The 25298-nt window shown below is 38.0% G+C and overlaps 2 protein-coding genes across 9 annotated transcripts in view; both read left to right on the top strand.

The window, feature by feature from the left end:
- Positions 1 to 1297, top strand: part of PELI1 (pellino E3 ubiquitin protein ligase 1) — a 127792-nt gene extending 126495 nt beyond the window's left edge. For both annotated transcript variants that reach the window (XR_011255638.1, XM_069583068.1), the window contains exon 9: positions 1010 to 1297. The gene's annotated coding sequence lies outside the window, so the exon portion shown is untranslated. The remainder of the gene's footprint in view (positions 1 to 1009) is intronic.
- Positions 1010 to 25298, top strand: part of VPS54 (VPS54 subunit of GARP complex) — a 103459-nt gene continuing 79170 nt past the window's right edge. For 3 of the 7 annotated variants that reach the window (XM_069583035.1, XM_069583039.1, XM_069583042.1), the window contains exon 1: positions 6390 to 7132. The gene's annotated coding sequence lies outside the window, so the exon portion shown is untranslated. Of the gene's footprint in view, positions 1298 to 6389; positions 7133 to 25298 lie in introns of those variants that run through there. The other 4 variants (XM_069583038.1, XM_069583041.1, XM_069583036.1 and 1 more) reach the window with 3 other exon arrangements.

The following is a 25298-nucleotide window of genomic DNA, read 5'->3' on the forward strand; positions in this document are numbered from 1 at the left end:
GGTGGTTTACAGTCCACTGGGTCACAAAGAGTCAGATACAAGTGAGTGACTTTCACTTTCATTGCTATATTGCTATTCAACAATTTATTAACCATTTTCTGATATTAAAGGACTCATGTGTTTCCTGTTCCAAATGCAAATAGATATGCTCTATGGTTGACTCCTGCTCCAGGAGGAAGTGTAATATATAAAAGACTTCATGTTTGAGGTAGGAATTATCTGTTTCACATGCCCTTCTCTTGCTGATGTCTTACGTTACATTCCTCACAGGTTGGTTGAGAATTCACAGTCTTACCTTGGCCCTAGTTCCTACTTGTCCAACTTCTGATTTGCAAATTTTCATACTTCTGACCACCTATCTTCCTTGCAGCCCTTTGGTTTACGGGAAGTTCTGAGATCTTTTGACTTCTCGTGCCTTACTTAACTCACTTCATTCATAGTCAAGTCTTGCTGCTTCCTGTTCTGTGGTTTTCATTAAACACAGCTTTCCTAATAATGATGAGATAGTAAAGATTATAATAATGGGTAGGATATCTAACGTTTTTAAGTACTGACTATGGGCTAGGCACTATGTGATGCTATTTAAATACATTTTAAATATACTTTAGGAGGTCTGTGAAGTGGGTACTATCATTATTCCAATGAGGAACTGAGCTTTAGAGAGATTAACATGCCTGAAGTAACTCAGACAGAAAGTGGCAGAACTAAGATGAAAACTCCAAGTGCATGAAGACTACTATGTAAACATGTCCTTCTGTACCATATGCATATTTAATATGATTCAGAGGGAGGGGGAAGACAATCCCAACAAAGTTCTCTAAACTCTCAAAGCCTCCATGTTTGATAATTATCTTTCTAATATCATGGATTTATCCATTTTTAATTTTGCTTAGTTGAAGTTAGGAGTTGAAGTTGAAGTTGAAGTTGAAGTTAGGACTACATTTTGCAATATAGTCCTATTTTTAAAGGTATTGATACTAGAGTTAGTTTTTTATGCCCCTAAACACAGGTACCGGAGAAGGCGATGGCACCCGACTCCAGTACTCTTGCCTGGAAAATCCCATGGATGGAGGAGCCTGGTAGACTGCACTCCAGGGTCGCGAAGAGTTGGACACGACTGAGCGACTTCACTTTCACTTTCACTTTCATGCATTGGAGAAGGAAATGGCAACCCACTCCAGTGTTCTTCCTTGGAGAATCCCAGGGATGGGGGAGCCTGGTGGGCTGCCATCTATGGGATTGCACAGAGTCGGACACGACTGAAGCGACTTAACAGCAGCAGCAGCAGCAAACACAGGTACAGATTTTATTTTCTTGGGCTCCAAAATCACTGTGGATGGTGACTGTAGCCATGAAATTAAAAGATGCTTGCTCCTTAGAAGGAAAGGTATGACAAACCTAGACAGTGTTATTAAAAAGCAGAAACATTGCTTTGCTGACAAAGGTCTGTATAGTCAAAGCTATGGTTTTTCCAGTAGTCATGTATGGATGTGAGAGTTGGATCATAAAGAAGGCTGAGCACTAAAGAATTGATGCTTTCGAATTATGGTGCTGGAGAAAACTCTTGAGAGTCTCTTGGACTGCAAGGAGATCAAACCAGTCAATCCTAAAGGAAATCACTGGAAGTTCATTGGAAGGACTGATGCTGAAGCTGAAACTCCAATACTTTGGACACCTGACGCAAAGAGCCAACTTGTTGGAAAAGACCTTGATGCTGGGAAAGACTGAAGGCAAAAGGAGAAGAGGGTGTCAGAGGATCAGATGGTTAGATAGCATCACTGATTCATTGGACATGAATTGAAGCAAACTCAGGGAAATAGTGAAGGACAGGGAAGCCTGGCGTGCTGCAGTCCATGGAGTTCCAAAGAGTTGGACACGAGTTTGTGACTGAACAACAGTCACAGACACAGGTATACACACACACATACACATACTCTGAACATAGGCTAACAAAGTAGCAACTGAAAGTAGAAATAACAATGGGAACTTCTAGTAGACCAAGATCAAAATTTTAAAAAGGAGGGAAGAGGAAGAAAACTAGCAAGTATGTTTTCAGTCTTTCATGTTATTAGTTACTGTGTTAAAATGTTCATTTAATCCTTACAACTTTATTATTATCCTCACTTTACTCAGGAGAAAAATAAACTGCCAAGAAAATATTACTCCTAATTGGCAGATGAAGAAATAAAGGATTAGAAATTGAGATCAAAATCACATAAAGTGTCAAAGCAGAGCTGAAAACCCAGACTTAAATTACAAAGCCTGTCAAATTAATCACTGTAGGTGGTAGACAGATTCCAAGGTAGCCCCATGATTCCCACTTTCTGATAGTCACAACTTTGTGTAATCCCCTCTTTTTGAGTGTAAGCAAAACTTGTAACTTGCTTCTAACCCATAGAACATGGTGAAGATAGAATATCATCATGGTAAAGATAGACTATGATGCTAGGTGACTCTCTTTAGAGAGTTTAGAGATCCTCCTTGCTGTTTGGATGAAGTAATCAGCTGTAATGAGAAAACCTATATGGCAAGGAATTGCAGGAGGCCTCTAGGAGCTGAGGGCAGTCCCCAGCTAGCAAGAAACTATGGTTCTCGTACAATCCTAAGAAAAGGAATTTTGCCAACAACATGTATCACCTTGGAAGCAGATTCTTCCCCAGTCAAAGCTCCAAATGAGAACACAGCCTGACTGATATTTTGATTGCAGCCGTATGAGACCCTAAGCATCAGACCAAGCTAGGCTGTGCCCAGACTCCTGATTCACAGAAACTATAACATAATAAGTATGTGTTATTTTAAACTACTGACTTTGTGGTAATTTGTACACAGTAACAGAAGACTCATACACCATGCTACCTTAGTTTTCCCTATCTTGGAGAACAGTAAATTCTTAGTAAATGGTAGTTGCTATTTTTATGGTAATCAAATGAAAATTTGGAATATCAGCATGAAAGATAAATGTAACAGGGCAGTTTAATAGAGTTAAATAATTGTTTCCAAAGTAATCAAGCAGCTGATTTAGAAGATGCAAGCAATGATGATATATTGAAAAATTATATAGTCCCAACAATTATTGAGTATATTATTATCACATGAGATATTATAACATTTCTGTTGCTTATCCACACATTTAGTTTTACTATCTTATACCATACTCAAAGTAAACTGGAAAGTTTTCCAATAGTCCCACATTAGATATGAAGGGACATTAAAACATAGTTTCAAGTTTTATCATGCTATAAATTGTGATTTTAAAACACTGTTACATCTTAGAACAGCTGAAACATGATGGATCAAATAATTCAGGGCATTGGATCAAAAAATCAAACCCTGATGAAATTACTACCAGCATAATACTTTTAGTGCTTGCATGCATGTTGACTTTGTACCAATGGTAAGTTACATTAATAGAAAAACACACAATGTAATTATACATATTTAGGGGCTTTCCTAGTTGGCACAGTAGTAAAGAATCCACCTGCTAATGCAGGAGACACAAGGGACCAAGAGACTCAGGTTTGATCCTTAGGTTGGAAGATCCCCTGGACTAGGAAATGGCAACCTACTCCAGTATTCGTCCCTGGAGAATTCTATGGACAGAGGATCCTGGTGGGCTATAGTCCATGGTGTTGCAAATAGTTGGACACGACTGAGTGACCGCATACACACGAGTATGAGCTATGGAGTAAGTTAGAGAACTTGAATGGGTTTTCCTTTGATAGGTTTAAGGTTTGCTATTTAGAAAAAGAGCTTCCCAGGTGGCTCAGTGGTAAAGAATCTGCCCCAGTGCAGGAACCTGGTGGGCTACAGTCCATGGGGTCCCAGAGTTGGATGTGACTGAGTGTGCACATACATTGTAGAGAAAAGAGGGGCTAGTGCTCATATCTAACTAAACTGCAAAATTATTTTTCTGATTGTTCCTACAACTATGTTGCCTTTCCCTTCTGCATTTATATTGGCATATGAAAGTATAGTTTCTGTCAAACAAGTCATTAAAAATGGTATTCACTGATTGAGAAACATGTTAGTCTCACAACTGCCCCATACACAAATATGTGCTGAGCATATAGCAAACATGACATAGGCCTTTCATAGGTGTTGCAGCATTAGAAAATTTGCCCATTCTCCATCTAATGAGAATATCTGACCGCGGTGACTATCACCATTCATAATTCTCAACAGGTTTAATAAAGATAATGCCAGATACACTATTAGTAATAGGGTAGCTAAATATTGACTTGATATTTGCTTCATTTGAGGGCAGTAATGATTGCTATCAGTTATTCTTAATTTTCTGTGATCTGTGCTTTCTGGAAATTAATACTAATTACATATCTCTACACATTTGTTTTCAATTTGGCAATGATGTTCAATACCCCATGGACTGTAGCCCACCACGTTCCTGCATTGGGACAGATTCTTTACCACTGAGCCACCTGGGAAGCTCTTTTTCTAAATAGCAAACCTTAAACCTATCAAATGAAAACCCATTCAAGTTCTCTAACTTACTCCATAGCTCATACTCATGTGCATGCGGTCACTCAGTCGTGTCCAGCTATTTGCAACACCATGGACTATAGCCCACCAGGATCCTCTGTCCATAGAATTCTCCAGGCACAAATACTGAAGTAGGTTGCCATTTCCTAGTCCAGGGGATCTCCCAACCCAAGGATCAAACCTGAGTCTCTTGGTCCCTTGTGTCTTTTCAATACTGCAATGATTTAAGGGATAACAAGTGAACATATTAATCTGAAATATACCTACTTCTAAATTAAATTCCTTAGCCAGTTAATAGTTTTTTGTTATGTTTTTGGCAAACCTGATTATCAGCATTTAGTTTTAGATTTAGATTCATGATTATGAACTGTTCTGTGGATTAGTAAAAATAAAATCATGCTGGATCCCTGAAAGAACTAAGTGCAATACTCAACATGTATTTTCTTCCTATGGTTTGTTATCTACAAATGGATGATGAGGAAGGCAAACCTGTCTGTCTTGTGCTAGTGTCTGAGAGATACTTCATAGCTATTCTCTAACCCAAGTGCCAACTATGGCAACCTGGAATCTTTTTCAGAGCAAGGTCGGGTATAAGTGCAAATATTTTTTAAAAGGCCAAACCACTGGGTATAAGGCAGCTTTTGAACTACTGTTGGTTTCCTGATGTGGTTTCAAAATATAGGAACTTGTTGCATCCATTTCATAGTATAATCTATGAACTGATTCTAGATTTAAAGTGAATTATTTTCCTCTCTGGCCTTTGGTGAAATTTGGTGTCTTTCCTGTGTAATGTATGTAATGTGTGTAATGTAAACTCATCTGGTTTTATCCAGGACTTAGGAGGATTTCTTTATTATTTTTATAGTTAAATTTAGTTAATGTTGGAGATTACTGTTCTCATTACAAAATTGTAGAGAATTGAATTTAGAACAATATAAAGTAAGAATTTCCTCTCAATTATTTTTGTTGCTTTCTTCTCTATTGTCTTTCCCTTCCCCCAACTTTAGCTCTTTAGTGGGTAAAATACTATTTCACAAAGAGTTATGTTTGCAGTTTTCCAAATGACTTCTTATAAGTGAAATTGGAAACTTTTTTTTTTCAATCTCCAACGGTAAGAGTTACATTTTCACTTTTGATTTGATAAAACACATGAAACACACTACGTGATAAAATAAGCATTCAAAAGGCCCTTTTCTCTCTCTTAAAATGTATCCTAACACATTCTCTTTCTTGTGGATTCTATTAACTGGATTAAGGTCACCAGCCCTCGGAAACCAGGCTAAATTGGATTACTGTTGAGAATCATAGTGAGGAGGTATTAATAATACACACACACACACACACACACACACACACACACACACACACACACACACACACACACACACACACACACACACACACACACACACACACACACACACACACACACACACACACACACACACACACACACACACACACACACACACACACACACACACACACTCTTCAAGTATTTCAGTCAAAGAGCAGGAAGAACTGATTCCACGGCTAGAGAAGTGTGATAGGTGCCTGAGAGGAAGGCCTGGAACTTGGGAAAACTTGGGATTTGGTGGGAGAAGGCCTCCATAGGGAGTGCACTGTTTCCAGAGTCCAGTGGATTGCTGGGGAGGGGGTGACCTTAAACCTTTCAAAGGACACTTAACTGGGATACTCTGAATAGCCTTCACTTTCAAGGGGTGAAAGGACAAGTGGAATGTTGTGGAAGTATCTACTTTAATAGGTGCTGGGTGATTGAGGGATGTTTGGTGTCGGTTGGTCTAGGGGTTGGGCGAGGGCCACCCTGAGGGGTCGCATACCGACCCGGGAAGGCGGCAAGCGGCACCGGGCTGCAGCCGAGAGCACCTGGGGGTGGGGGAGGGGTCGTAGGGAAAAATCGAGTTCAGCGTGGGTTTCTGTCTCTGCCTGGGGAGTTATTAGAGATTAGAGGAGGCGCTGAGCAGCCGCGCGGGGTATTCCCCGCTCCGGGGTAACGCCGGCGGCGCCCGCTCCAGGCCCGGCCCTCTCCCGAGACGGCAAGCGCTCCCCCCGGCCCGGGCCGCGGCCTCCCGCCCCGGTGGAGCCGCGCGGTGGATTGTGGGCTGGGGGCTGCGGCGGCCTCGCGGCGGCCTCCGGCACTGTCTCCCCGGACCTAGCCAGACCGAGGCGGGCGGGCGGGGTGAGGAGAAGCAGTAGAGCAGGGAGCAGAATCGCTAGGGGTAGTGGTCGCGGCGCGGCGGCGGCGGCGGCGGCGGCGGCGGCGGCGGCGGCTCCTCTGGAGGCCGGGGATGTGGGAGAGGCGGTGGCAGCAGCGGCGGAGGCGGCGCTGCGGACCCGGGGGAAACTGCTGGCTGACAGGACACCCGGGAGAGACGTGAGGGAGCCGCCGCTGCCGCCTCTCACCCCCGAGCGGAGCTGGGCTCGAGAGGGCGGCCCTGTGCTCCCCCGGCCGACGGGCCAGCCGGCGCGGGGCGGGGGCGGGAAGCCGGGCTCGGGCCCAGCCGGGCTCCGGGCGGCGGCGGCCGCGGAGCAGCAGCCTCGGCGCGACGTGGAGGCTTGGAAGCGGCGGCGATGCACTAGGCCTCGCTCTGGGGCGGCTGCCCGGGACCCGCAGGTAGGTGTCGGGCCGGCCCCACGCGGCCCCCAGCGCTTCGCGGCCCACCCTCGCCCCGACTTCCCGTGGAGGGAGGACCGAGACCCCACCCCCTCTGTCTCCTCCCAGGCCCAAGCCGGCGGAGTTTCGGTCACAACTGACCAGCGCCGAAGCTTCCATTCCTCCCGGCCACCACCTCCTCCTCTTCCTTCTCACTCTCCCGCCGGGATCCGGGCTGGCAGCTGTACTCTTCGCCCCTAGCCCGCGGCTGCGACGCCGCTCTCGCCTCTCTCGCCCCTCTCGCCCCTCTTGGGATTTCGGCTGTGGAACTTCCACCACCCTCCTTAGACGCTGCCTCCAAACTTTCCCTTTCTTTTTCTGGCCGGGCCCTTAAGCCGCTTTTTGATCCTACTGGAATAATTTAAATTTAAAAAGTCATTTTTCTTCCTGGAGATGGCCAGCCCAGAAACTAACTCGATGTTTTGCAGTTTGGCAGTTTAGCTCCCAATCATTTTGTTCAGTAGTTAATTTTCTTCAGTTATACATCTTTCCGTCTCTGCACTGATGCAAAGGCAGGCCTTACCTGCCCTCCTGTCGTTGACAGGGGAACTTTTGCCAGCCCATTATAATTAACACTTGGTCTGTCCGTGTGCTGAGTTTGGGATGGTATTTTTAGAATTTTGGCTGACCCGGGTTGCAGTTTGTTTTTAAGAGTTCCCCATTAACTAGGTTAATTTTGGTCTTTATTTAGGCTCTCTTTACTTTCGAAGAATTCAGTTGGAATGTTTTTGGGTTTTGTTTTTAATTGGTTCTGTGTCTGATTTGTCAAACCCCAGAGCAGTCTTAATAGTAAATGCTTTAAAAAGGCAAGTGATGTCATGATAGTGTACTGAGAAATGTTATTGTGGTAACTTAAATTGCAGATTTTGACGGACATTAAGGTTGACTTTTATACCTGATGAAGTGTTCTATTTGGAAAAGTAGCATGAGAACCTTAATAATTTCTAAGATGGAATGATGGGATTTGTTTGATTGCAGTCAGATTCTGATATCCTAGAAATAGGTATTGCTTGATTGTTCATAGTTGTCATCATTGCTTATGATAGGTTTTGGTAAAAATGTGTGCAATTTTTGGGTGCTTGATAGTTATGGTCTAAGGGATTAGATGTTTGCTATTTTATTGTGATTTGGCTATTTTAAAATGATACTCTGTTAATTTTAGAATTATTGCATTATCAGGACAGACATTACAACTTGAGGATCACTTTTAAAAGAAATTAAAAATATCTCTATGGTTTTCTTTATAAAGGGTGCACTACAACAAAACTAAAAAGACATCCTGTTTGGTTGTATTCTGTTCTGTTGTTGATGATATTAATATATTTTGGTCTTAGAGAGGTATTGTTACCTTAACATTTGGCTTTCTGAAATGTTTTTCATTGCATTTAAGTTATCCAAAGTTTATTAGGAAAAGATGATTAAATTTGTATTTATTTTCTGGAAAAGTTAATTCTGTGTTAAGTTTTTATGTCAGAGTTAAAATCAAATCTTACACAACTCTTGAAATGGGAAACTTTGCAGAATTTGTTCTTAATCATATTCCTTTCCTATCAATAAGAGTTGATTAAAATTCTTTTTCTGCTTTAAGCTTTTTACAATATTTATTGAGTAAAGTACACTTATTTAAAGTGTTAAATTCATCCATTTTTAGGTTATTTACATAGTTGTGCAACTATTACCATAATCTAATTTTAGAACATTTTCATCACCTCAAAAAGAAACCTCTGCCCATTAGCAGTCACTCCCCATTCTCCCCATTCCACCCTACCCCCAGACATAGGTAACCACTAATCTACTTTCCATCTCAATATTTTCCTGTTATGGTTCTCTCATATATACAGTATTACTCCCTGAAAAATTTTTCTTTTAAAATTAATTTCCATGTTTAAAATAGTTTGAGTCAGGCAATAATCAACTGATCACTGGTATTAAAAAGTGGTATTTTAAATGGTTGACATCCTGTTTGGTTGTATTCATCATAGATTACTACTGGAGAAAGAAAAAAGTTAGCATGAATGACTTCAGTGATCTGAGGAGGTGGTTTAGTCAGCTGGGAGTCAGTAAGTAAAAGTTGAAGGAGTGTTTTTGCCATTGGATGTTGAGTTGAAAAGATCTTAAAGGTCATCTGCTTACTTCCTACTTCCTTCACAAATAGATGGCAGGAACCAGATGAGGAAATCTGAGTGGAAGCTTGAATCTCTAGGACACATGACTTAAGAACCACAGTGTTACCATGTAAAGCAAGAAATGGGGATTTGCAAGTTAGAACTGTTAAGATCTTATGTGTATATAAGTATGTACATATATATGGATGTATGTATTTGACATTTTACTAGCAGAGTAGTGAGAGAACTGGACATTTCCCCATCTTTGGGATGGAGGGAGGAAGGGGACGATACATGTGATTCATATTACAAAATCCTATAAAATGCTTTAAGCTAAAGGAGGATAGCATATATATTATTTAGGTATCTTTTTGTACTGTTACTGTCTTAATTTTTTAAAAATCCACGTTTTAGAAACAATTAAAAAAAAATTATACAGGGCTGGTTGGAGGCCTCCTTTTTCAAGACCTAGGACCCTAACTTTTAAATTGGTGGTACTCAAAGAGGGGCAGTTTTGCCCTCCGAGGGATATTTGGAAATGTCCAAAGACATTTTTCATTGTCACAGCTGAGGGTTGGGTGGTGTTGGCCTCTAGCCAGGGATGTTGCTAAATATCTTATAATGTGCAAGACATATCCTATTCTACCCTGCCTCCCCCACAACCTCCTGACACACAACAAAGAATTATCTGACCCTAAATATCAGTAATGTTCTAATCCTGTGGTTTGCATGATTCTGGTAAGGGCCTGAGCTAATGTTCCTGACTTCCACCAGATGGGAAAATATTCTCATTGGGTGCTGTTTGGTGGGTAAGATTAAACTTTAGGTCCTTTGGCAGTTCTCTGTCTTTGCAAGAGGAGGCAGTGAGGGAAGAATCTGTGACATAATGCAGATATTTTTTTAGTCTGCTTAGTTGTCTTCAGATCTGAAGTAAAAGAATTGATTTTCTTTCTGTAAATGTCAGCCTTATTTTATTGCAGATTTGAGCTATTATGTTTTGAATTGTTCATTACTGGTACATAGGTTTTTGAATTGAAAATAGATAGTGTTTTCTTTACCTAGATTAATTTTTTTTTCTGGTAGCTTCAACTGCCAAGGAAGAGAAGTAAGCTGTGTTTTAATTAATTAATAATGTATATTATGATACAGAAAAATTCAGAGCTTACTCATGAATCTCATCTTTTTTTCTTATTGGCCCCATTTTTTGAAAAAATTATTTCTTTTTGGTTGTGCTAGCCTTGATTGCTTCATGCAGGCTTTCTCTAGTTGCAGTGAGCAGTTCTACTCTTCATTGTGGTTTGCAGGCTTTTCACTGCAGTGGCTTCTCTTATTGTGGAGCATAGGCTCTAGGTGAACAGGCTTCAGTAGTTGCAGAATATGGGCTCAGTAGTTGTGGAGCATGGGCTTAGTTGCCCCAAAGGCATGTGAGATCTTCCCGGACCAGGGATCGAACTGGTGGCCCCTGCATTGGCAGGCAGTTTCTTTACCACAGTGAGAGTAAAAAGTGAAAGTGTTAGTCATTCAGTCCTGTCTGACTCTTTGTGACCCCATGGACTGTAGCCTGCTAGGCTTCTGCGTCCCTGGGATTCTTCTGGTGAGAATACTAGAGTGGATAGCCATTCCCTTCTCCTGGGTTCTTCCTGACTTAGGGCTCGAACCTGGATCTCCTGCATTGCAGGCAGGTTCTTTAACATCTGAGCCACTGGGGAAGCCCCCTTTACCACAGTACCACCAGGGAAGTCCTAGGCCTCACTTTTGACTCTTATTTAATTTCTTTGTAGCAAGTTTAATTTGGTGATGAAAGGAGATTGAAAAGTTGGAATCACTTTTGTTATTTACCAGCCTTATGACTTTAATAGGTAAATTACCCAATCTTTCTGAGCCTCAGTTTTCTCATCTATAAGGTAGGAATAGTGGTAATTTTTGTATTTTAAAGTTATTGTGAGAATTAAATGAGGTAATATGTTAAGATGCTATGTCAGCTATAAAATATATATGAGTTACTGTATCTGAAACTAATATAATGTTGTATGTTAATTATGCTTCAATTAATAAAAAAAAAAAGAGAGTTACTTGTTTCAGAGGATTCAAATTAGAAAGGGATATAGATGGTGCCGAAGCAAGAATATAGAAAGCAAGGCAGAGAAGTAACTGCTGAAAACCTCTCTAGGGAGAAGAGAGTTCTAAAAATATATTGATAACAAACTAGTGAAAGAACTAGTCAGTTCAGTTCAGTCACTCAGTCATGTCTGACTCTTGGCAGGCCCATGGACTGCAGCTCACCAGGCTTCCCTGTCTATCACCAGCTCCCTGAGTTTGCTCAGACTCATGTCCATCGATTTGGTGATGCCACCCAACCATCTCATCCTCTGTCATCCCCTTTTCTTCCTGCTTTCAATCTTTCCCAGCATCAGGGTCTTTTCCAAAGAGTCAGTTCTTCACATCAAGTGGCCAAAATATTGGAGCTAGTATTATCACCATAATTTGAAGCTCTTTGACCTAGGGGCAGACTGACTTCCTTCAGTAGCACCTGAGGGCATCACCATTACAACATAATATAAAACAGATTATTAAAATAGTAAAAGTGAGTTATCAAGGAAAGGTTACCTTGTTTTCAAAATATGCTGTTTGAAAGCCATAAAAAATGTATAATTTAAGAATTAAAAATTTCAGAAGTGCCTTATACAAAGAGTTTTGACCTTACCAAGGGTAAACTATAGTTATCCTGGATCATTTCCCTTATTGGGAATAATTCCTTCTGCCTTCATTTATTATTCATGCCTTCCTTTTTTCTGCCACTGGTAATTGTTCTTCACATGTGAGGATTTAATTGAAGACATAGGGGTTTTAAACCTATCCACTATTCATAAAATCTTATTTATTTCTAGATTTGTTTATTATTTTTCAGCATCCTTTTTTATACAATAAAGAGATGGTGTGATTTTTCTGTATGTTTGGTAGTCCATTGTTGTGCATTTAGAATTGGATTAACTGAAATACTTGAAATGAACGGGGAGAAATGTAATCTTAGAATTTTGTTAAACTGGTCAGTTTTCCTTCACAATCATACAAAAGTAAAACTGCAGATAAAACAGAGTTCCAGCTATCCAGTGAGATTTTTTTGGACAGCAGGAGCATAGAATGGTTGGAGACAGTATTCGAAATAGGTCATGTTGTGGTATTGGTAGGATTTTTTAAAAAGTATGGTGAACTTCTTGCCTGGAAAATCCCATGGATGGAGGAGCCTGGCAGGCTATAGTCCATGGGGTCGCAAAGAGTCGGACACGACTGAGCGACTTCCCTCTAACTTTCACTTCATGATGAACTTAAAAAATAATCAGATTGTAGGGGGTTCCCTGGTGGTCTAGTGGTTAGGATTCCAGTCTTTCACTGCTGTGACCCAGGTTCAGTTGTTGGGGAACTAAGATCCTGCAAGCCACAGCTGGCATGGCCAAAAAAAAAAAAACAAAAAACAAAAAAATCAGATTATAGAAAGTGGGGGCAAATTTTCATGTCATAAATGCTACTGATTTGAATAATTTATATTCAGTTAGTTAGCTTTTTGATTAAAACTAAGTTCAGAGAGTGGGTGTTTGTGTATGAATATTGTGATAATATGTCATGTTTTATAATGTTTTTCTCCTATGGAGTGAATAATTTTGAAATCATAATAATGATCAAGAAAGTTTGTGACTTGGTTTGTTTTGTTTTGTTTTTCAGTTTGGCTAAGTAAAATCCTAAGCTACAGCAGTGTCAGTTGGAATGGAGAGCAAGGCTGGATTTCTGATTAAGAGTGGAGTCCATAGGACAATTCAAATTGGTGTAGAAATTGAAGAATGTAGAGAGGTCAAAGAGTTAAGTTGGCCCTATTTGTCTTTAGCTTGGTAAGCTAGATAGAGAAGGAAGGTAGAGAAAGGTGGATAAAGATAGTGAATTTAAATTTTGGATATCTTGAATTTTAGGTGTCTCTGAGACTTGCAGGTAAAGATACGCCCAGTAAGCAGTTACAAATTTGGGTATGGACTACTGACAAGCAGTTAGAAATAGAGAAAATATAAAATCCATCTAGTTTTCTCCATCTTCTCTACTATTATCTGAGTTTAGGCTGTTGTCATCTCTCACCTACATTATTACAAATTTCCTGTTTCATCTCTTCTAGTCTTAGTCCTCTCCAGTCCATTTTCAGTGTTACAATCAGTGATCTTTCTTAAGGGAAAATTTGATTATATCATTCCTCAGTTAATTTATTTCTGTGATTTTCTTTTATCCTCATGATGAAATCCATATTCCTTATTGCTTTTGCAAATTTATAAATTCATTTAAGTTCTTTTCCCAATTTATCTCTCGAGTCCAGTGACTCTCCACAACTCCCTGTTCCCCTTAAATAAACAGCTTGAATTACTTGTGGTTTCTGACAGTAGGCTCTCTCTTCCCTCCATACCCTTGTTTGTACTTGCTATTCCCTATTCCTGAAGGGTTCTCCTTATCACACTCTTTCTCCCCTTCATCTAACTGACTCATTTCTGCTAATCTTCAGTTCTTAGTAAGCCTTCATTGTCCATTGGTTCTTATTATTATTACTGGAAAGTTTTAAACTCACAAAAAAGTCAAAAGAATAGTAGAATGAACACACACACCTTTTGCCAAACCTGGTAACAGGATATGGATATTACAATGGTTCATTCTTAATAATCCCCCAGTTACAGGGACATTCTCTTATATAACCACAATACCATTATGGTACCTAATAATATCAACAATTGCTCAATAACATTATTCAACATATGGTCCATACTTAAATTCTCATATTCGTTCCAAAATTCTTTTATAGATTTTTTTCTCCCTTTTGTGCAAGATTCAGTCAAGAGTCATACGTTGCATTTGGCTTCTATGTCTCTTCGCTCTTTCTCAGTCTGGACTAGTCTCATTGTTTCCCTTTCTTCTTGGGTTTAGCGTTTGAAAAGTAGAGTTGTTTGTCCTCAGGTATATTCCATATTCTGAATTAGTCTTTTTTTTATGATTCGATTCTGATAGAATATTTCTGATGAGAATACAAAACAGGTGATATAAATATACCTATCACTTTATCACATTAGGAGACACCTAATACCTGTCCTCTGTTGGTGACTCTAGCTTGATCACTTGGTAAGAACTGACGGATCTCTACTATTTAATACATGATTGACTTTGTGATACTTTGTGGCCATGTAAATATCATGTTCCTCAGTTCAGTTCAGTTCAGTCGCTCAGTCCCGTCCGACTCTTTGCGACCCCATGAATCGCAGCACACCAGGCCTCCCTGTCTATCACCAACTCCCGGAGATCACTCAGACATCTAGTCAAGGCTATGGTTTTTCCAGTAGTCATGTATGGATGTGAGAGTTGGACTGTTGGAGTTGGAGCGCCAAAGAATTGATGCTTTTGAACTGTGGTGTTGGAGAAGACTCTTGAGAGTCCCTTGGACTACAAGGAGATCCACCCAGTCCATTCTGAAGGAGATCAGCCCTGGTATTTCTTTGGAAGGAATGATGCTAAAGCTGAAATGCCAGTATTTTGGCCACCTCATGCGAAGAGTTGGCTCATTGGAAAAGACTCTGATGCTGGGAGGGATTGGGGTCAGGAGGAGAAGGGGACGACAGAGGATGAGATGGCTGGATGGCATCACTGACTTGATGGATGTGTTCCTAACAATCTTTTAAACTTCTGGTTTTAGCATCCCCATTAATAACCATTGCTTGAATCAGCCATTGCATTGGAGCATTACAAATAGTGATATTTCTAATTCTTTCATTCTGTCTACATTTATTACCTTTGCTGACTTTTGAGAGCAATGAGAGCAGGAATGCTGAATATAAGCAACTGAATTTAGAAATCAAGTTATTTCTCACCTTTTCCAGAGTCAAGTAAGTGGTGAAGATGAAAGATGGACTGCTAAGGAGGTAGACAAGAAAGACAATAGAGGTTTGCCAGGGAAGAGAGAGAAGATGAATTAGCTTGAATAGATAGAGCTGAAGGAAAGAACTTTAGTACTTGACTTTTTTTTTTTTTTATGAATTGGTGAAATTGACAATAGGAGAGTCAGGAAATAATTCATAGAACAAGGTCTTGGAGTGGAGAAAGATGAGATCAAGAATAGCAGTTTGGGGGATTAGCTCTGGAAAAGAGCGGACATCTTATACTGTACTCAGAAATTTTAGGAGTTGTGTATAGGTGAGAATTAGGTATGTTAGGGTATGAATGGAAGAAGTCATATCTGAGGACTTAATTTTATTGATATGTGGTACATAGTTACTTTTTGAGCATGAGATTGGAGGTAAGCTAGGGAACATGAAAGTAATGAAGTTTGTTATAAACACTGTGGGGATTGGTAAAGCAAAGTGCTTGAGGATAAATAAGTGAAAGGACTGCTGAGCAGAACCTCATTTGAGATTGGAACTCATAAATGTATAATCTGCATGTTTTACATAAATTTTCTCCGGCAGTGTTCTGCAGCCAGGAACAAAAGCAAAGACAGATTGTATTGAAGATGGATGAGCAAGGAGAAAATTAAACATGCAAGGGAGACTGTTGAAGTTATTGACCATGAGATCCAAACTAAGTAGAGAAGCTTGTAAGGCAGAACTGGGCTGCTGCTGCTGCTGCTGCTAAGTCGCTTCAGTCGTGTCCGACTCTGTGCGACCCCATAGACGGCAGCCCACCAGGCTCCCTCGTCCCTGGGATTCTCCAGGCTAAGAGACCCAAACAGTGAGGAGAGATATAGAGGTAATACCAAGCAGTAATTCATTAAAATGCTATTTCATTGTTGGTTTGGGGTTATAGTACTAATGAACTTCATAGTTACAGTTACTTACTTTATACCTCAAACTAACATTTAAATATTTTCATTCTTAAATCACTCACTGACTCACTGCAGATGAGTTTCTAGCTATTTTGCTTTATTTTTCTCTCTAAAAATTTTTTTTAACAGCATCATCTTTATTACTTTTTATAGAGTACATACTTGTTTAGATTATTTGAAGACCCTTCCCTTCAAGGACCTAGATAACATATATAGTTTATTAATAGACTTAACACTAGATTATTTGTATTCTAGAAAAAAGCAAGGCGGGGTAACCCAAACAGTGGATAAATCCTAGTGTCATTTTTGTCCTTCTTGAGAATACATTAATATCTAATTTTCTTTTAGAAACTACTTTCAAGGTAGGGTAGATTATATAGATTTTATTTTAATTTTACTATTTTTATAGACTTGTTAATAAGTGTCTACTGATTTACATATTTTAGACATTTGTATTCTCCAGTAACTTTTAATGAGTGATTTTAGGATTTGTTACTCTTTGGCCAAGACACCAAGAATAGAATACCATGTTCTTATCTGATTCACTCTGACAAAATTTCACTAGTAATACAGTAATATCAGTGCTCTAAAGGAGTAAAATAAAGCATCCAAGTTATATTTTGTTTACATTCAACTTTTTACATGTTAGAGACAGATTTTTTCGCAGTACAGTTATATCATTCAGTTCCAGGCTTATGAACCTTAATTTCAGTGGCTGCTATAGTATGTTTTTTTAGCATATTGTATGATAGATGCTGGGGGATGTTATTTTTGATAACATCTAGATTTTAAAAATGTATTTATATTGTATTTTGAGGATATTTGTGATTTTATTCCTAATAAGAATGTCACATATTAAATATTACTTATTTTATAGCCATTTAAGATATATAAATTTAATATTGTAAATATTTATATTTCTTATCCTTCCAGATGAGATTCTCTTTTATTGTTCCTTTTTTGTTGCTAAATCAAAAGTAAGTAAGGAACTTAAGGAAACACATATATTTAGAATTTCCTGCAAGGCACAGGGTCTCATAAATGTCAAATGGGAGTGTAAGGAAAAAGCAAATTAGATTAGCATAACTCTGTTCTTATTTTCTGTGTTTCTTTAGTTTCAACTTGATTTCCCTCAATTTAGAAATACTGATATGTGCAGGGAAAAAAAAAAAAACACTCTAATATCCAACCAAAGATAGATTTGATAAAAATTATTAGAGATTATTTTTTAATAAATAAAGTAAATTTAAATTTATTTAAATTTAGTAAATTTAAAATATCTCAAATATGTCATAGTCTAAGAAACACTTGGCACAACACTTGGAATTTGAAGAGCCAATTTCTGGCTAATGGTATAGTTAAGCTTCTTTCCTTCAGCTAAAATGAAAATAATATACTTCTCCACTATATAAGATTTATCATCTGACAGAGTCTAGTTTAATAATAATTTTTAAAGTAGCTAAGTTATAAAATATATATCATATATATTATTGCTCACAGTGATCTCAATAATGAAGCTAACTACTAAACATAAAGATTTGAGCTTTCAAAAAATACTAACAAATTAATGCTGTCATATAAATAAGTACTTGTCTTCTCATGTTGGTTGTAGCATATTTATCCCTCATTGCAGCTTTAGGAGTTACCCTTTTGCTTAGAAAAATGGTAAATTATACTAATGAAAATAGTGTCTTTTTCCTTAAGTAATAATTTTCTACCCATTTCAGTCTTATAAAATTATTTGAACCTAAAACTGCCCTAAAAATAGTCCTTAAAAAATTATCAAAGATATTAATTATTGTTGCCATTTATTTTTAATATAAGATGGACTTAAATAATAATTGTTCTTCTAAATAATTGGATTGGTAATTGATGAGAAAAAGAAGACAGGAAAGTAAAGTACAGGGTGCCTGATATGGATGGGAGGCAGTAGTGAAAAACATATATATATATATATTTTATTTTCTTTCCAGAGAGGCAATGTGCTTTGGGGACAGAGATATAAAATTTAGAATCAGAAGATCTGAGTGCAAATCACATCTTCACAACTAACTAGCTAAATGGTGTGAAGCCAAGTTACTCTTGAACTTGTTTCTCCATCACAGGATAGGGATCACTGATTCATTCATTTATGGATTCATTAAGAAAATTCATTCAGAAATGTTTTTCTTACAAGGTTGTTAGCAGGAACGGCAAAATCATATAAATGAAAGTAAGCAATTATGGACCATATAGTATTTAGTAATTATTATTGTTATTGTTTTTCTGTTGCTTCCCTCTCCCCTGCCATCCTTCCTTATTTCATGGATAACATATTTTCATTGCCCTTTTGATCTTAGGACTTCAGATAATTTTCAGAACTAGTGGTGGGAGTGAGGCAGTCCAGGTTCACCCAAGTCCCAGCTGATCTCCCTGCACATCATGAATAAGGGCATTAGGCAGAAGAGTAGTATGGAAGGCAACTCTTCTGTTGCCTGACAAAGTCCTATTTTTCTCAAAGTAGGGCATAGCCCAAGGTGCCTCATAGTCTGTGGGTATAACTATTCAGTATCTTTTCCTGCTTCCTCCTCTCCATCCATTCCATCCCATCCCATCCCCCTAAGAATCTAATTCTTCCTTCTCTCTCATCTCCTTTTTCCACCACTTTTTCTTATTTCTTTTAATCTCACCTCCAGTTGTTTCTTGCTGTTTGCCTATAAGTGTGCTCGTCTCCCCTGGCCTAAAAAATTCTTGCTCAACTCTTAATTGCTTTTCTTTCATCACCAAAAATATGTTGATATTGTTGCCTTTGTTACTTCATTATTTACTTAACCTCTTGTGGTATGGCTTCCGCCCCAAACATCGTCCTAAAACTGTTCTAATCCAGCGTCCTTTCTGAAGTTAAAAACCTCCTTGACCTCTCTCTCTGCAGCATGTTGACACCACTGTTCATACTTTCCTTCTGGACCCTTCTCCCTCGGCTTCTGTAGGATGATTTTTCTGACTGCTTTCTTCCTTACCTCTTACGTGTATTTGCCCCATTCCTTGCTCTGAGCTCTCATTAGCCCTCTTTTTCAGCACTTTCTTCCTTTGTAATGTTACTTTCCTGTGACTAGAATTATTTATTATTCCTGTAATGTGATTGAACTAGGAACGGTGATGCAAAATTCAGGGAAGCGGGATTCTATTTACTACAAGAGATAATTTTTTTCCTAAAACAATTAGAGTTGCTTTGTAGTAATAATCTGCTTTAGAAGCAGTCACTTCTCCATTACTGATGGTTTTCAAATGGAGGCAGAGAGACCCCGAGTAGAAAGGATTCATATACTGATAAACAGTTGAGACAGATGATCTTTTAAAGTCTGGTCCAACTATCTCATCCGCTCCATTTCTATGGACTGAATTTTGACCATTATTAAATGTCTTCCAAAAATAGTTTTTCTAGCTTCTGTGCCTCATCATCCCTCTTCTTTCTCACAGTTTTGCTCTTATCAAAAATTGCTAAAGTTTCATCATTATTTTTCACTACTCTTTTTTTCTTTCCTTTGACTGGCATGGCTTTGAGGACCACCATTGCTTTGACTACTTTCCGAATAGTAAATTCTATCTATCTGCCCATATTGGTTTGCTTCCTCCACCTCAAACTAGAGGCACTGAAGCAATGGAGGAGGTTTGGAATCCTAAACTTTAATTTTAAAACTTTGTATGGCACAGTCCAAATGTTAAGACTTAAGATGTTTATAATGATAAGTAGTAGTGCAATTATTTGTTGAATGTCTACTATGTGCCAAGATTTACATAGATTATGAAATTATGTTTCATTTAAATGTTACAACATTGCTATGAGGAAGACACTGTTGCTGTTGCATTTTACAAATGAGGAAACTGAGAGCAACCTAAGAAAGTTGTCAGAGCTCACACTACTAATAAATGACAGAGGTCTAACTCACTTTATGGTCAGTTTTCTTAACCAATATATTATACTATGTTAAAGGAAAGATAAAAATCTAGAATCAAATTTTAGGATGTCAGGTGATGTTATACAAACAAGGTAACATATTTTTGACTTAGGTTTTTAGATTGTTTTGAACATGAACTTATAAGAAACATTATTAGTGGCTTGTTTGTGCTTACCTTTTTTTCCATGATAGTCATTCATTTGTTCATTCATTCATTGAACATTCATCCATGATAGGTGTGGTATAGAAAGATGAATGAAACAAGTATAATTTTATGATGTAGTGAGAAAAACAGGAAATAAGCAGGTAAATGATCAGTTATAATTTGAGAAAGTACTATAAAGATCACAAACCATAAGGCTAGTAGTAGAGAGTAACCAGGATATGTGTGTTGGATGGGGGATAAGGTAAGAGGAGGAAATACTTAAATACTATGGTCAGGAAAAACCTGCTATTTACCATCATTAACATTTTGTCATATACCTTTTCATACATTATATATACATTTTTATATCCAAATGAGATTATACTATGTATTCTGTTTTGTAATCTTAAAATTGAGTCTCTTGAAACAATAACCATTGTGTGTTAATTTCCTCACCTGTTTCACTCCAACCTCTGCATTCTGCTTCCACCCCCACTATTGGACTTGACATTGCTTCCCAGTGTAATGTGGTTACTTCCTAATTGCAAAATGTAAAGGAGGTTTTGTCCCTTAGTATTAATATTTTATTTGTGAATTCTGAGCTGATTTTTCTTCCCTTTTTCCTCCTACCTTCTTTGATATTCCTTCTCTTCTTTATCACAAGCTTTTCTTTATATCTATCTTTCTTTCTTCAGAAATGTTGTTGGAGTCCCCTTGGCCCTGTACTGTACTTGGCCCTCCTTACTAATACTCTTCTGGAATGATGTATCATCAATTCAGCACCAGTGTCTTAAGTCTATAATGGCTCACCACAGTCTTGTGGATTAAGTCTAAACTCCATGGTCAAATTGCACACAGTTTAAGGAATATTCATTTTTTATCTAAAGAAAAAAGAAGTGGACTTTTACTAATATTTGTTATGAAGTTTGATACCAACATCTTCAATCAGTCCACATGTTTATTTATCAGATAGTCACATTATATAGATAAGTGAGTAAGCTCAAGAGATTAACAGTATCCTTCACTTAGTTTATCCTAGTGATATAATAGCCTTTATGAGTAGTTAATTAGGTTTACAAATTATATTATTTAGTTTTAAATAAACCAATCTTACAAAAAGTTCACTAACTCCTAAAGAGAAGTCACATCTTGGATAAATACTAATAATGGAACCACAGTAAATAACAAAGCACAGACTTGGATTCTCCTACTCTAATACAAGCTTTTCCATAGCCATATATTAAAAGTACAAAAGAGCTGTCAAGAATGTGTTAAACTCAAGAATATGTTATATATGTTTTTATTAGTGAGAAGAAAAAGCACTCCAAACTTGCTAATTTTTTTTTTCCAGAAATGGCATGTGACTTGACAATAATATGTAACCAGACAAAATGAAATACACAGACACAGACAGACAGACATATTAAATCTGTCCCCACAGGGTATTTTTGTTTGTTTATAAATAAAAAAGTTTTATATATAAAATTTTATATGTAAAGTATAGTGAAAAAATAGAATAGTTGATTTTTTAGAAACACTCAAGCTATTGTAAATCTGTTTAAAAAAATGGATGTTTGGAAATATTCCATCATTGTGCTATTTTGTTAAATGATGAATCTCTTTAAAAGCCCAGAGTGGAGTTTTCTTCCTTGTTTTAAAAATCTCAAAATAGAGCGTTTAGACAGTGTGATCGGTGATTTCTTCCATTTGGTTCTACATTCATATGTGAGATACTTCCCCCTGCCCCAATAACAAGCATTAAAACCAGGTATAAGAATAAATTGAACTCAGAGCCAACCTTTGAATCACCATTTCATGAAGTTCAAATCAAGATTTTTAATAATAATGAATCATAGTGAAATCACATTCAGTTCAGTACAGTTCAGTCGCTCAGTCATGTCCAACTCTGCGACCCCATGAATCGCACCACGCCAGGCCTCCCTGTCCATCACCAACTCCCAGAGTTCACCCGAACTCATGTCCATCAAGTTGGTGATACCATCCAGCCATCTCATCCTCTGTCATCCCCTTCTCCTCCTGACCCCAATCCCTCCCAGCATCAGGGTCTTTTCCAGTGGGTCAACTCTTCGCATGAGGTGTCCAAAGTATTGGAATTTCAGCTTTAGCATCATTCCTTCCAGTGAACACCCAGGACTGATCTCCTTTAGGGTGGACTGGCTGGATCTCCTCACAGTCCAAGGGACTCTCAAGAGTCTTCTCCAACACCACAGTTCAAAAGCGTCAATTCTTTGGTGTTCACCTCTCTTCACAGTCAAACTCTCGCATCCATACATGACCACTGGAAATCACAGTACTATCTATTAAAAATAGAGTAAAAAGGTACTTTTTTGCCAGCAATTAATAGATTATTTTAAATGTTTTTCCTTTTTTAAAAAATTTCCATTTAACATAATTTTATATTGCATGCATTAATATAATGCATGTTGTACCCTATATAATTTATAAATGATGATTCTTGAAAAGTTTTTTTAGCTGATGGGCTATAGGATCAAAAAAGTTTGTAAATTGCTGATATGGATCATAAGTATCCCAGATCAAAGGAAGGCTGGTTTTCTCAGGGTTATTGTTGTTGTTTAGTTACTAAGTTGTATCCAACTCTTTCTGTGACCTCATGGACTGTATAGCCCACCTGGTTTCTCTGTTCATGAGGTTTCCCAGGCAAGAATACTGGAGTGAGTTGCCATTTTCTTCTCCAAGGTGTCTTCCCAGTTAAGGAATTGAACTTGCTTCTCTGGCACTGGCAGACCGATTACCACTGAATCACCAGGGAAGCCCTGTGAGGGTTAATAGCCATTAGAAAAGATTTATAGTGGAGGTAGGTATAAGGCTGAACCTGAACTTTTGCTGTTTAATAATAGTATTGTTCCTGATTAATGAAGCATCATAGTTAATTTATTTTGTCTGTCAGTTTGACTGAGCTAAAGGATACCCATATTGATGGTAAAACATTATTTCCAAGTGTGTCTTTGAGGATGTTTTGGGAGAAATTAGCACTTGATTCAGTGGACTGAGTAAAGATACCTGCCTTTGCCAGTGTGGGCGGGCATCATCATGATTTAATCCTTTGAAACAGAAAGGCAAAGGAGGGTGATTTGTTCTCTCCTCTGGAGCTGGGACGTTTATCTTCTCTGGCCCTCACACATCTGAGCTCTTGGTTCATGGCCTTTGGACTCGGGTCTTAATGCCAGTGTCCTCCTGGATTTCAGGCCTTCGACCTCAGACTGAATTATACCTTTGGTTTTCGTGGTTCTCTAGTTTGCAGAAATCAGATGGTGGGACTTTTCTCGGCCTCCATATCAGGTTGGTGAGCCAATTCCTTGAATAACTATCTTGTAAATATCCTACTGAGTCTGTTTCTCTGGAGACCCTGACTAATATATATAGAGTAATAAGTTTTCGTAGGAAAACATTTAGAAAATTCCAAAAAAGCACAAATGAATAAAAATTTCTTGTAACTTTGTCTTTGGAGGTAACCATTGTTAAAATTGTGGTATATGTCTGTGCATTTTTTTAAAATATGTATGCCTATTTTAAATTAGAAAATTGGATCATACTGACATAAGACCTATTTCCACTTAACAATATGTGAAACATTTTAATGTCATTCAGTATTTTGGGATTCTATTAGACATTTTTTTAAATTGTAAAAATATATGTAACATAACATTTACATCTTAATGATTTTTAGGTGTGCAGTTCAGTAGTGTTAAGTATATTTCACCTTGTTGTGGAGCCAATCTCCAGAACTTTTTCATCTTGCAAAACTGAAACATTATAACATATTAAACAACTCCGTATTTTCCCACCCCTCGCCCTTGACAACCACGTTCTTTCTGTCTCAGTGAATTTCACTGTTTATATACTTTGTGTAAGTGGAATCATGCAGCGTTTATCTTTTTGTGATTGGCTTATTTCACTTCATAAAGTGTTGTCAAGGTTCATCCATGCTATAGCAAATGTCAAAATTTCTTTCTTTTTTAAGGCTGAATAATAATAATATAGTATAGTGAAGTGAAGTCGCTCAGTCGTGTCCGACTCTTTGCGACCCCGTGGACTGTAGCCTACCAGGCTCCTCTGTCCATGGGATTTTCCAGGCAATAGTACTGGAGTGGATTGCCATTTCCTTCTCCAGGGGATCTTCCTGACCCAGGGATTGAACCTGGGTCTCCTGCATTGTAGACAGATGCTTTGCTGTCTGAGCCACCAGGGAAGTCCTAATAATATAGTATAATATAATATAATTATAATAAAGTATAATAGTATATATAATATACTATATATAGTATATACTAGTGTTTATATGCTTACATAGAAGTATATATGCTTATATAATTATAAATAGTATAATATAATTATAATATAGTATAATAATACTTGATGAACTGAGTTGATGGACATGAGTTTGAGTGAACTCCGGGTGTTGGTGATGGACAGGGAGGTCTGGCATGCTGCAGTCCATGAGGTCACAGAGTCAGACACAACTGAGCAACTGAACTGAACTGAATAATACTCTATTATGTATATATACCACATTTGCTTATCCATTCATCTGTCAGTGAACACTTGGGTTGCTTCCACCTCTTGGCTATTATGAATAATGTTGCTGTTATGTGAGCATACAAATAACTCCTCAAGATGCTGCTTTCTGTTCTTCTGGGGATATACATAGAAGTGGAATTGCTGTATCATATGGTAGTTCTATTTTTACCGTTGAAGGAATTGCCTTGCTGTTTTCTGAAATGGCTGCACCATTTTTCTTCCTACCAGTAGTACATAAGGCTTCTTGTACCTCCACATCCTTGCCAACACTTTTTGTTGTTGTGTGATTGGTTGGTTTTGTTTTTCTTGGATGGTAACCATCCCAATGGATGTAAAGTTTGCAATCCTATTTTTAATGATAGTGTAATCCATTGGTTGTACTGTAGCTTATTAAATAACCAGTTTCTTCTGATTTAGGAGTTTAGTTGTTTCAGCTTTTTCACTTTTAAAAATAATATTGAGATTATTTTTGTTCATAGTTTAGAATGTGTGTATATTTTTAATATCTATAATCTAGAAATGAAATTTGAAATGAACTTTG

The sequence above is a fragment of the Ovis canadensis genome, chromosome 3 (genome assembly GCF_042477335.2).
Source record: "Ovis canadensis isolate MfBH-ARS-UI-01 breed Bighorn chromosome 3, ARS-UI_OviCan_v2, whole genome shotgun sequence".
NCBI lineage: Eukaryota > Metazoa > Chordata > Mammalia > Artiodactyla > Bovidae > Ovis > Ovis canadensis.